Raw genomic sequence first — 13,366 nt, 5'->3', positions numbered from 1 at the left:
TGCATTGCAGAATTTGTACAAGTGCCAGTTTTGAAGGGTGACTTCATTTTGATTCATGTATTGTTTTGGAAAGTGAGAATTAGGTAGGTTTGCCTTTAAATGAGAACTGAACTGAATCTGTCCCTCATTCCTACAAATATCCTCCCCTCCCATAGCTGTGACGCTTCACAAAAAGAGCTCCCCTTGGTGACTCACATGCTGCAATCCTGCTAATACCGCCCCCCCGGCTCTAATTAATTAATGAAAAGCAAGAGATGTAGCTGCATGGCACACATTTGGCATGCAAATTAAATGTTGTCTGACCCCCCAGTTAGCACGTTTTGCTATGTTGACTATTTTTAAAGGGGAAAATAAGGGAATGAGCGTGCAGTTCTTATGATTTGTATGTTGTCTTGTCAGTTATTACACAAGAGGCAGAATTCAGTGATCTGAAGAGTTGACTGGCAGCATCCCAAACGTCAATCTGAAGGAATGTCAGAGTGATAAATGCTCCATGTGATTTTCTAGGCAAAGATCAAGAGCAAATCAATGTTAACACAAGTATTAAATGTGATTGGTGGATGCCACAACAACATAATTCCTTGAAAGATTTTTTTTACTACTACTAAATCCATCAAATTATGCCAGCTTTGCTTAGTTCTTTCATAGAAGTAGGCTTCAATTTTTACTTTGGATTCTCATCTTTTCTGATGTTCGCTGATCTCTTAGGCACCTTTGACATGGACTATAGAGCTGTATCAATAGAGCACATGTTTTCAGGCACGTGGTCCCAGTTTCATTCTCCAGTTAAAAAGGGAGCAAGTGATGGGAAAGTCTTTTTCTTGAGACCTGTAGAGGCAGTGCCTGTCAAAGCAGATCATTCTGGGCATGAAGGCCTATGGTCTTACTCAGTATAAGTATAGTGTGGTATAAAGTACTGGACCAGGAAAAAAAAGTATTGAACCAGGACCTGGGGATCAGGTTCAAATTCCCACTCAGCCATGAAGCTCACTGAGTGACCTTGAGCCAGTCACAGTCTCTCAGCCTACCCTATCTTACAGGGTTGTTGTGATGATAAAATGAGTATGCCACCTTGAGCTCCTTGGGAGAAAGTTGGCATATAAATGCAATATTAAAAATAAATAAGGCGTACCTGGTCCCCCCCCCATTGCTGATATATCCACCTCTCATACGTCCCAGTGGCTGCACATTTCACTTTCGCAAGAAAGAGGCTGTACATGGCAGGGATCAGGCAAGGAGCAACAGTGTTGTTGTGACGAAATCACAGTGTTTATTTCTGACAGAGATTGGAAAAGTTACTTTTTTGAACTACAATTCCCATCAGCCCCAGCCAGCATGGCCACTGGATTGGGCTGATGGGAGTTGTAGTTCAAAAAAGTAACTTTTCCAAGTTCTGATTTCTGTTAACTCATGTTAGATATTATAGGGTTAATGGAATGTTGAGTGTGATTGGCTGGAGTGTTTTCAAGGGAGGGGGGAGTGAGTGAGTGAGTGAGTGAGTGAAAGGTTTCAAAAGGGGTAAAGTGACAGTTTTTATTCAGACGGGGCTAAGTTTATGAGATAGATGGGGTCTGGTTCTTATTGCGGGTTGGTTTCAGTGTTGATAGGTAGGCAGGTTAGGTTTAGAGCAACACTGTATATAAAATCTTTAACTGATTCTGTAAACAAAATAAATATTTGTTTGTTTGTTTATTTAAAAAATCCAAGTGCATGTTTAGTCATTACTTCGCTACCAAACAAAGGCTTAAACCTAATAACTACAGATAAACCCACAGATATAAACCGCATTTAACCCATTGGCCACTTCCAGGGAAGAACTGGGATTGCTGAGGCTTGTGGTGCAGTAGGTAACTGGCCAAAGCTGAGGCAGGCATCTTTGGGGGTCCCCTGTGTCAGGCGGGAAGGAGCAGAGAGGATTGTAGGTCCAGGATCCAGGATGCCACAATCCTACGTAGTGAGGCAGTTGTTCTCTGCATACATGCACGTTACTGGGATATTAATTGGGGAACCCTTGATTGTTTGCAACATTTGTGCCTCTGCTCCTACAGCAAGCACAGGGAACATATGGAGCTTCTCTCTCCCTCATGTTGTCTTCCAAAGACCATACGGGGTTGGCTGAGATAGGGAATTTGTCCCAGGATTAGTCCTGGCTGGATGCTCTGGCCATTGCACCCCTCTGGCACTCTGAAATGGGATTCTGGGTTCAGCTGTGTTCTCAGATGCCTGTTTGCCTTCCCTAGAAGCCACCGATTCTTATAACGTAAGAACACCTATACAGTACTCAGCATCTCTAATTAATATGCTGCTTTAAATGCTTCCTTTGCTTAAAAAAAAGTGCTGCACCTTATTAGATCAGGACAAATCCATCTTGTTCAGTATTCTTGGGCCCAGTACAACGAAGGATGTGAAATGCAGTAAAACAAAGCATGTGACATTCAGCAGTGTTTGACTGGTGGACTAATCTGTCTACCCCGATATCAAGTGCTGTGCATGTTGCCTGCATACTGGAGGTAGCTGGTTTTCATCTGCAGGACACCCCCCGCCCAGGAACTTCTTCCTTATTTTTCCTTCCCCCCACTTTTTTTTTTTTTGCATCTTCATTTCTGTTTGCTGCTAAAAGAAAATGATTGCTTTGGCAGCCATCTGAAAAAAATAATCTTTCTGTCACTGAACCTGGCTTGATAATCTTCCTTCTACCCTCTTTCCTCTCCCCGCCTTTTTTTTCTTTGAAAGTGCAGGTTGCTTCTGGCATGTTTGATGCATCTATGTCTGGATTTTTATTTTTTATTACCATTATAAAATAGATGCTGCATTTCTGGAAATACCATTGAAGCTTGCTAATGCAATCTGACATATTAAAAGGGTTGGAGAGGTTTGCTTCATGCCAAATACGCTTTCCTTCAGAAGACTGGTTTTTGAAAGATTACAATAGATGTATGTTTAAAAAGTAATCGTCTACAAAGCAAAGAAATAGACATTGTGAAGACTCTCTCGTGGCCTGTGAAGGAAGTCTTCCCTGAATTGTTTGCATGGTCCACTGTGCTCTGGAGTGCAATCAGAGAAGGAAGAGACTTGATAGAATGTTTGGAATCTCAGCTTTTATTAAAAACAATGTTCCTAGTTCTCATGGTTATAAAGAGCCTCCTGTAACATTTCGCTTACATCAAATTCCATTTGAAGCAGCTACCCTACTGTTCTAGTTCCCAAGAGAGTCCTTCACAAGATTTACTTACAAATGCTTAGATCATCCTTAGCATGCCCTAGGCACTCTTTTATTCACACAAGACTACAAAATAGTAACTTGGAGCTGTTTATCTATGTGCCCAAATCACCTCACTATGGTGTAACCATTTGGAAAACACTCCATGTTTAAAGACTGGGATAATATAGCAAGAATGCTCCCACAAGTCTTCTCTGAAATGTTACTATATCCTAAGCAGCATGTGTGAAGAAAATGCTACCAGAAAGCACATTTTACTAATCTCAAAAAGCATCCCAAAGCACAAACATAGCAATGCTGGGAAAACAGGATGGGGCTTTGCTGTTGTTGAGAAGGAGAGGCTTGCTAGGGCAAAATTTGCTTTTATAAGTATTCTTTAGAGAAGAGTTCCAGTGAACATGGGAGTGGAGAGCAAGGTTAAATATCCTTGATGTCAGCATGTCCCACCCCCTAATGGACTGTGAATGACAGGCAGATAGACCACCCTGTACCCAGGGGGGGGGGAATGAGGCCTGTTGACATTGGGGCCTGTTGCAAGAGCTTGTTCCTGTGTCTGTATCATTGTTACATGGCCTGTTGTGGCTACTATTTAGATTTAGATTAGATTTGTAAGCAACTAAAGACCTACCACCCAAGAATGGGTTGTGAACTCACAGGTTAAGGAGGATAGGAGAGCTGTCACTCAGGGTGGGGCTTAAAGAAGCAGATTTAAGGACAGGGGAGGGGGGAAGAGACGAGAGAGTGCATAAGGAGGGAGGGAAATAGAACACGACACAAGAGTCCATGTGGAGAGGAGTGGTGCCAGAGGTAGAGATGCATTACAGCTAGCCAGGCAAGGGTCTATAGATGGCAGTCATTTCCCTGAGGAATGGGGCACTGAGCTGACTCATGAGACCCAGACGCTCCTAATCCAGAGGCTGGAAGATGTGTGTGCTGTATATTGCCACTCCAAGCCATGACCATATTTATTACCTTTCAAGCAGGGTGGAATAATCAGTGGGACATTTATTGTTGCTATTCAGCAATAAAGACTGTAAAATCACAACTGGAGTTGAGGCTAATTCTGAATGCCTAGAAATTGAGCCCTACACTGTGGAACTGTCCTTGGCCATTCCCATGAGGTCATGGACCCACTTTCAGTTGAATGTGTGAAAGGGGTCCCTACTTATGTAGGGGATTCCACATGGTTTAGAACAGGATCTCATCATCACCTGATACCACCACTGCAGCAGCCAGGGAATAGGGTTTAGAAGCTCATGGAGAATTGGAATGAGGTATTCAAACCCTATTAGGCTCCCAATGATGTCATCAAAAGCACAACAGGATCTGATATTTCTAAAAACAAAAAAAGCTTAATTTGCTCTGAATCAAACTAAAGTGGGAAGTTTATCATTAGTATAAATTGCCAGCAAGATGCTTACAACTCTCCAGACCAATGCCTGTGCAAGTAAACCCCAAATAATTGTTTGTAGTCATTAACTGGTATGAGGAATACCTCTTACAACTTTTTGTTTGCATATTATAATGTTATGTGTAACCGAATGTTGGAAAGGGTAAATTCTTATGTTTTAACGATTGGCAACTGTTTGCTGGCAGCAGAGAAGGCCTAAAGTCCAAAAATCATGTGACAATAAATCAACAGGTCACAATACCAAGTAAATTTGGACTTGCGGATCACCATACCAAAAAGGTTGGGGACCATTGCTCTACAGGATATGACCAAATCCTTAAAACAGTAATATCTGTGTTTAGCAATAATGTGGTTAGCAAAATACTGTCAGCACTGCAGTCAATGCAGTTATCCTCATTGTAGCCCAAGATGGTTTTCCTTAAAGTCCCTTTTCCTGGTTGTTTGCTTGCATGAGGATCAATGGCAAAACCGGCATTTTCTAGGCTTATCATGACTTGGAGATGTGGATCTAAGAAATCAAAACAATCAGAAAGCGAATATGAATAATGATATCATTTTTAGTATAACTAATCTAATGCAATTTCACCTTTTCTTTTTAAAAACAAACTACCTGGCATAGGTTTGGAGCCATTTCACTTAAAATGAATATGCAGAGGGAAAGGTTTGCATTATTCACTCAGCTCTAGTTGTTATCCAGTTTTGCACATGAAGCAGAGCTCTAAATACAGGTCTTTGCAGGTATGTAAATCTCTTAGACTTTATGCATCACTTCTGCATCTGTTACCATAATATCCAAGAGCCAGAAAATAAAACAGTGGCTTGAATTCAATGGAGCTGTGCTGTGAAAAGGTAAAACCCAATGGGATGGTGTTTAGTTGAACCATGTGTAGACCGACCAAAATGTCTACATGTGAAGGAAGTATGTCCTGTATTTATTACATGTTTTATCCACCCCTTCCACCAAGCAGATCAGAGAGGCATACTTGGCATTTTTCCTTCTTTCCATCTTTCCAACAACCCTGTGAGGTAGATACAGCTGAGATCAAGTGACAGGCTCAAGGTCACTTCATGACATAGGGGGAATTGGATAGGCCAGCTATCCAAATGACTTTTTATTTTTATATATTAACAGCAGTTACATGTGCCAGCAACAGTGCTGCATGGATGGATTGTGGACAACCATCATTAACAGATAATTAACAGCAAAAACAGTAAAATTCCAGGCTAAAAGTTGATTTCAGATGAATCAGATGTTCTTTTATTATGTAGTCTTTACTGTTGTAACCCACTTTGGCTGGGCATTGCCCAGAAAAGCAATCTAGAAATGTTTTAAAATAATCATAATCATAAAGGTTTAACTGCCAGTCTGATCAGCTTCTGTACATCATATTGGAGAGGGCACCATCTTGTCCTTTGCCCCAGGCAGCAAAATGTCTTGGGCTGGCCCTGACCAGTATACATTTTCTAGAATACATTATGCAATTGTCCAGGTTGCAGGATTCAGGTCCCAGTTTTCTTTTTACAGAATTTGGTACAGAACTTTATTTTATTCTAGGACAGAATATGCATGGCCCTGAAAATACCAAATTGCTATTGAATATTATATGCTGTAGGCCAGAGAGAGGCCACTCTGTTTCTCAGACGTTAGTCCGGGGGGTGGAATAATCTGATCCCATCATAAATAGCCAAGTTTATTCTATTCCATACAAGTGGAATTTTGTGCATTTCTTTTTTTAAAAAGCATCTTCTTTAAATTTGAATAAGGGTCACTGTGGGGGGGAACAAGACTGCTTCAAGGCCAAATCCAGCCTGAGAGCAGTGGTTGGCTCTCCCTGTTTTGGACAACCACTTTACAAAAATCCCCAGCTTCCATCCACACCTGTCCATCTGCCAGTCCATCGTTACACCTGTCCAATTATTGTCTTATATTTGTAATCTGTTGGTTGGTGGAAGCAGCGCTACTACTCTGCTAAATGTTCTTAGTTGATGTCCGTTAATATCAATATTATAGTATTATTCAATCATTCTATTACTCTGCATTACCCTGATGTAGGGATGGGAGAAATTCATTTTACTGCAAACTTATCTAATTTCACACATCCTGAAATAAGATGTGAACCATCACACAACTATCCTTTGAAAATATGAATTGAATTGAATTTTGTGATGCAATTCTCCAACCACAAATGTGTACAAAAATGTGGGGAAGGGCTGTAGCTCAGCCGCAGAGCATCTGCCTTACATGCAGAAGGTCCCAGGTTCAATCCCTGGCATCTCCAGGTAGAGCTGGGAAAGACTCCTGTCTGAAACCCTGGAGAGCTGCTGCCAGTCAGTGTAGACCATATTGAGCTACATGGACCAGTCATCTGACTCGGTACAAGGCAGCTTTCTGTATTCCATATTTTAGGTGGAAGTGTGTATAAAAACACATATATGTGAAAATAAAACTGCACTATAGCTTGCAAAAATGTTTGTGAAGTGCACACTTAAATGATGCAAATTTTCTAAGGAACTTTCAGGTTTTAAACAAGGTAATGGGGGAAAGTGGAGAAAAATGGGCAACTGGGAGAAACTAGTTGTGATGGCTATGTTCTATCTTCTCTGTTGGAGGCAGTATGTTTTTGAACACCAGTTGTTGAGAATTGGAAGTGGGAAGAATACTGTTGTCCTCATGTCCTGCTTGCAGGCTTTCCAAGGGCATCAGGCTGGCCACTGGGAGAACAGGATGCTGGATTATATGGGCCTTTGGCCTGCTCCAGTAGGCTCTTATGTTCTTATGAAACTGACAGATTTGTCCATCCCTCTTCTGTTGTATACCACCCTGAAATCCAAATTAGATAGAGGCTGACATGAGGAATGATATAAATAAATAATTAAATTTATTTACCTGTCCAAGATGATGATGATGATTTTAGGGGGGGAAATACAACAAAACTCTCGTACAACAGTTTTGTATACAGCATATCAGTGAAGCTCCAGTCCAAGAAAGAATCTGTACAAAGGAGGAATAGTTGCTGCTATGCAATCTACAGATACTTTTGTGACTGATCTGTTATTTTTGGTTCATAGAATCATAGATTAGTAGAGTTGGAAGGGGCCTACAAGGCCATCGAGTCCAAATCAAGTTCTATTTGTAGAAACAATAAAACTCCAATAGTCAACAGCAAATGTATCTTTCCTTTTTTTCCCTTTGGCCATACATAACTTTTCTGTAAGTTTTTCAATAAGGGCAATTTTCCAAACCATGTTATACCACCTTGCCAGGATAATACCCTTTGGATCCTGCCAGAACCAGGCAGTAACAGCTCTTGCTGCCATGAGTAAATATCCAATTAAATTCTTATTTTGTAATTCCAGAGTTTTCCCCATGAATAAATTTAGTAATGCCAATTCGGGGGTTTGAGAACTAGAAGACACAATTTCTGCAGCATTTTCAGCATCAGTTTTTTAGTATGGGCAGAAATTGAATTACAAGGGACATTATCCCATAGGGAAGCCCACTGTGCATTTTTCTAGTCATCAAAATCCAATCCACCTCCCATAACCTTTTACGGCTATCTGCTGTACGCACATCCATTTGTATAAGATGATTATGAAGGCTTGATACGTGTCCTTTTTCATTGTCCTCAGTCTCTACCATAGGTGTGAACACGATTAAGTTTGTGTTAGCTTGCTCTTTTATATTTGGTAGTGTTATGAAATTGACCACCTGATAAGAGGGGAGCCACATAATGTTCATTTATCCAAGCTGAGTTCTCCATATATCCCATGGAACAAGTTGAGATCTTTTAGAAAAATCTCTGAACATACATAGGCCGCCTCATTCAAGTGCCTCACTATTAAATTGTCTGTCTTTTAGTTGAAAATCAGGATGGCTACACAATACCAGTCATCAGAGATTCTTTACTTTTTTTCAGACCTGACGCTCAAGTTCTTTTATTGCAGCATGTTATTCTCCCTTTCAGCTTTGTCCTATCGGAATTCTTGCAATGCAGAAGTAGTGACTGCAGCACCATCAACTGCCCTAATAATCTTTATTTAGAACCATAGGAAGCTGCCTTATACTGAGTCAGACCATTGGTCTACCTAGCTTGTCTACACTGAGTGGCAGCAGCTCTCCAGGGTTTCAGACAGGGGACATTCTAAGCCCTATCACCTAGGGAGGAGGTGGGCTGTCCAACACTGGAGGCATTCAAGAGGCAGCTGGACAGCCACCTGTTGTGTATGCTTTAATTTGGATTCCTGCATTGAGCAGGGGGTTGGACTTGATGACCTTATAGGCCCCTTCCAGCTCTATGATTCTATGAAATGCCCTGGATTGAAGCTAGGACCTTCTGCATGCAAGGCAGATGCCCTACCACTAAGATATGGCCCCTTCCCATTTTCTGAAATGTTGGCCTGTGAACTAGGGATGGAAGGATCTATCAATTTTGGTTCTCACAATTTCTCATGTTTCCATTCTTAAATTCGGTTCTCCATATTTCTACAGGAATTTTCAATTTTTTTTAAAAAAAAATCCTCATGAATATTAGCCAGCATTTTAGTGAGAATTCCGCCTACTGTTTGTATGCAGTTTTGACTAATGTACAAATGTTTGTAATTAATTTCTCCTAATATAATGTATTTTGTATGTTATTTTCATTAATATATTCATTTTATACCTTCCCCTAATATATGCATTTTGGCAAGCATTGCTTAGCTGGAGAACTGCATCACAGCATTTGGGTAAGTGCAAATTTCGAAGGATGGCTGTGTTTCGGTTCTCCTGTTGTTTTTGAAAGTATGAATTGGATAAATTCGGCTTTAACTGAATCGAACTTCTCCCCCATCCCCACTATGAATGAAAGACAAACTCCCCCAATAAATCTTGGATCTTTCTCTCAAATTCCTCATTGCTGTGAGTGTTTACTAACACTCATAAAATCTCATAGGCTCAGTTTTGGAAGGTCCTATTTGTGCTACAGAAGGTGCAGAACAGACAATAAATTAAAAGTGTAGGCAACACTGAATTGTTAAAAAATGCTCTCTTTAAATCTTTGGTTCATATCCTTTTGCCTGGGAATATTATTGTTTTAATGTGTTCAGTCTGAAGGAGTGTATTTTAAGCTTTATCATTCTGAGGAAAATTGTAACCATAAATCCTTGTCAGAAGGAATATCAGTGTTATCTCTTCAGTGAGATTGAATCTGTGGGAAGTTATTTTTAGTATTCTTTCTATGACATCAAGCCCCAGATCTTGCTGTCGGTTAGTACAGCAGTGCTTTTTGCAGCACTTGCGACCAACAGATTTTGTGCCACTCCGCAGAGAGTCCTGTTTTCAAATGCTGCCTCAGTCCTGGACTCACTACATTGCAGCAGTTTACTTTCTCTGAGGGCAATTTCACACATGATACTGAGATATAGATAGGGAAGCAATTTCTTCACTTCACTTTTTGCAGCAGACCAACCCAATTTGACACTTCTGAACCAGCTTGAGGATCGAAATATAACTATCAGCCAGATCATGCATTTCCCTGGATTTTGCAACATGGTTTCAAAAACTACACACAAAAATATATATTTTATGTTTAAAATGCATACAAAGTGTGTATCTCTGGGGGCAGGGATGCACTGAAAATGCATTGGAAAATTCATATTTTGGGGAAGTGTATATATATAGATTTTTGTGTGTTCTTTCAGAAAGTCTGCAAAAATGAAACTGACACAGAAGAGTTTTACGCTGATCCATCTATCCCTATAGGAAGTCCTATTCAATTCAGTGTGTCCTGCCTCTAAGTAAATCCATTTAGGATGGAGCTACTGATGCCTTTGAGCTACCTCTGTGCTATTTGTGTGATTGTTGTTGATTATTATTATTATTTATTATTTATTTATTTATTATTTATTAAATTTATATACCGCCCGACTAGCAATAGCTCTCTGGGCGGTGAATTGATGCAGGATAGACAGAAGTATCTTGAAATGAAATATACATTCCAGCCTATGTGGGTTTTGTTTGTTTTATTTTCAGTCCTCAGAAATCTTATACCCACTTACCTGAGAGTGAGCCCCACTAATTTCAAAGAAATGAATAGGATTCAAAGGAATTTCAAAGGAGTAGAAATGTATAGGATTACACTGTAATGTCTGTGGAAATGAGGCCATCCAGGAGATAGAAACTAAACTAAACCCACAAGGAACATTTACACTATTTTGAAAACTTCCCCACATTTGAGTAATGACCACAGACGGACCTGCATGTTGCATATCAAATGTTCACAATCTGTTACGTGTTTCAGAAGTGTTTCTTTTTTTGGCATAAGATAATGCATGGCTCTAGGTGAAGAGCCTTTACACTGTCTACTGTCCTACATGTTTTGATATTTAATGCAAATCAGAACACACTAGGTGACATCATCATGATTTATTTATTCATTTATAAATATATTTGTATACTGCTATTCCATTAACAAAATATCAAAGCAGTTTACAACAAGTTAAGAACAACCATACCATAAAAACATCATCATCATCATCTATTTGCACTTATTTATATACTGCCAACATTAATTTAAAAATATCATGGTGGTAAACAGCATATGATCAACAATAAAATTACATACGTACAACACATACAAAATACATCAACAATCAGTAGATCAGCTTAATACATCAAATATTTGGACTACCCCCTCCCCAAAAGAGGAATTTTAAGCAGGTGCCTAAGCGTCAATACCATAGGTGTCTGATGTTCATTGGGAGTGCATTGATATGACCACACTAAAAGGCATTGTCATGGTGGAGGTAAGATGAACCTTGGGAACATGCAGAACTATGAAGGGTATCTCTCCTAACTCTCTTGGTATGCTTGAGAGCACATGTACCTGTGGAATTCATGTAAACTCAGACTACCTTCTTCCTCCATGTGTATATATATAGGAGGATAATTGTTGCTTCTAGCTGTCGCTACCCATAAGTGTCCAGGGTCCAGTAGTCATAGATGTTTTCACACACCTCTGAAGGCAAGCACCACACAGGCTTCTACATGGTTTTGTACATTATGGGGTCTATAAACCTATAAAACAGGAATGAAGACTGGCATATACACACATGTTTAATCAGCAGAGTATATCAACAGTTTATACAGCAATCCCAGGCCTTCCTCTGCTCTAACGGCCTCATGTGACCATAGGGCCTGTCTAGAAATTGCCATTTGCTTAATATGGTTAAGTAGCATCCTATATAAAGAACCTCTCTAAATTATAAACTCTTATCACTGCGGACAGGGGTGTAGTGATGGGGGGAAATTAGGGCATTGCCCCCAAATGATAATTCTGCTCCCCCATGAAATTTTCACTCAGTCCTGAAATTTCTAGTATTGCAGTAACTTAAAACTTTAGTTGAGCTTTTAAAAATACAGCTAAGGCAACCAAAGAGAGAGTAGGTCAAAGTTACCAAGGGAATGTGAACACAACAGATATAACAGTTAAAGGTGTGAATGAAATGAACACAAATCTTGATGGATGGGGGAGGCAGTAGGCAAACCTAAGGGTTTGCGATTGGAGGAAGGGAAGGCGGGAAGACAGTATTGTTCTATACTGCAGAGCATCTCCCCCTCCCTTTAGTGTTCAGCCAGCCTCTGTAGGTGGTGGGTGTTATTAATGCATCTGGTGGGTGTGCCTAGGCTGTTGGGCCTAGAATGTGCAGCAGCCTAGCCAGGAGTGTAGCGAGACAATTTTCACTGGGGGAGGCAGAAGGGTTGGGGCATTGGCCACTATAAAAGAGGTTTCTGGGAAAGAAAGTTTTCATAGGTAATGACAAAAATAACCCCCATTTATGCATTTTAATTAGGAATTATGACTTGTGATGTTTACAAAAAGGCAAATCAACTTAAATACAATATTTTCCACATGCAAAATAGTTGTGTAAACTAAATAACAGTGACTAGGAAGTAAATGTATATCATGCAAGTCATCCTACCATAATTATCTGAACTGTTAATAGTCTAATGTGCCATGATTTCTCTGCAAACTTGCTGAGGAACTGTTCACTTGAAATGCCTTCAGATATGTTACTTTCAAAAGCCAAGATTACTAAGTTTGCTTTTCTCTGATGAAGCATTGAACACCTGTATGGTGTCAGCACATGCATCAAAGTTGAGAACGAATTTTCACACACAGCTGTAGATTCACCAAAAATGAGTCCTATGCATATAAAGTGTACATGCGTGGAAAGACTTCCTTGTACAGGTACAATGTTTTAGTAAGCTTGTGAACTGTGAGTTCAGTTCTCCTGAGGCAGCTACTTCCTGAAATGAACTACTCTGGTCTCCTTTACCCTGCCAGGAAAGCAATTAAGAGAAGTTTCAAAATTAAATTAATACCTATAAACATCACTTTTCATAAGGAAATGCTTGACAGCATCACATAGGAGTTACCAGGTCTCCATTTTTCGGCTGGAGTCTCTGGTTTTTGGGGGGCCCTCCGGCTCTCCTGCTAGCACCCCTTAATCTCTGGACTCTCAGCTTCAATTAAAAAAATTAAGTTTCTAGGTGGTCTGGTTCCCAAGATACACACCAAAACGTCAGCCGCCCCCCGCAACTGTTTAATCTATTTAACTGATACGATGCTGAAGTTGGTTCCTGGTTCCTAGTTCCCAGTTCCTTATTTGCTTGAAAGTTCAAAACACTAAAAAAGAAGAGTTGACAACTACAGCAACTTCAAACCAAACTTAACATGTCTCTGAACCCCAACATA

Source organism: Rhineura floridana, chromosome 9 (assembly GCF_030035675.1).
Source record: "Rhineura floridana isolate rRhiFlo1 chromosome 9, rRhiFlo1.hap2, whole genome shotgun sequence".
Lineage (NCBI taxonomy): Eukaryota > Metazoa > Chordata > Lepidosauria > Squamata > Rhineuridae > Rhineura > Rhineura floridana.
This window is presented reverse-complemented; position numbering follows the sequence as displayed.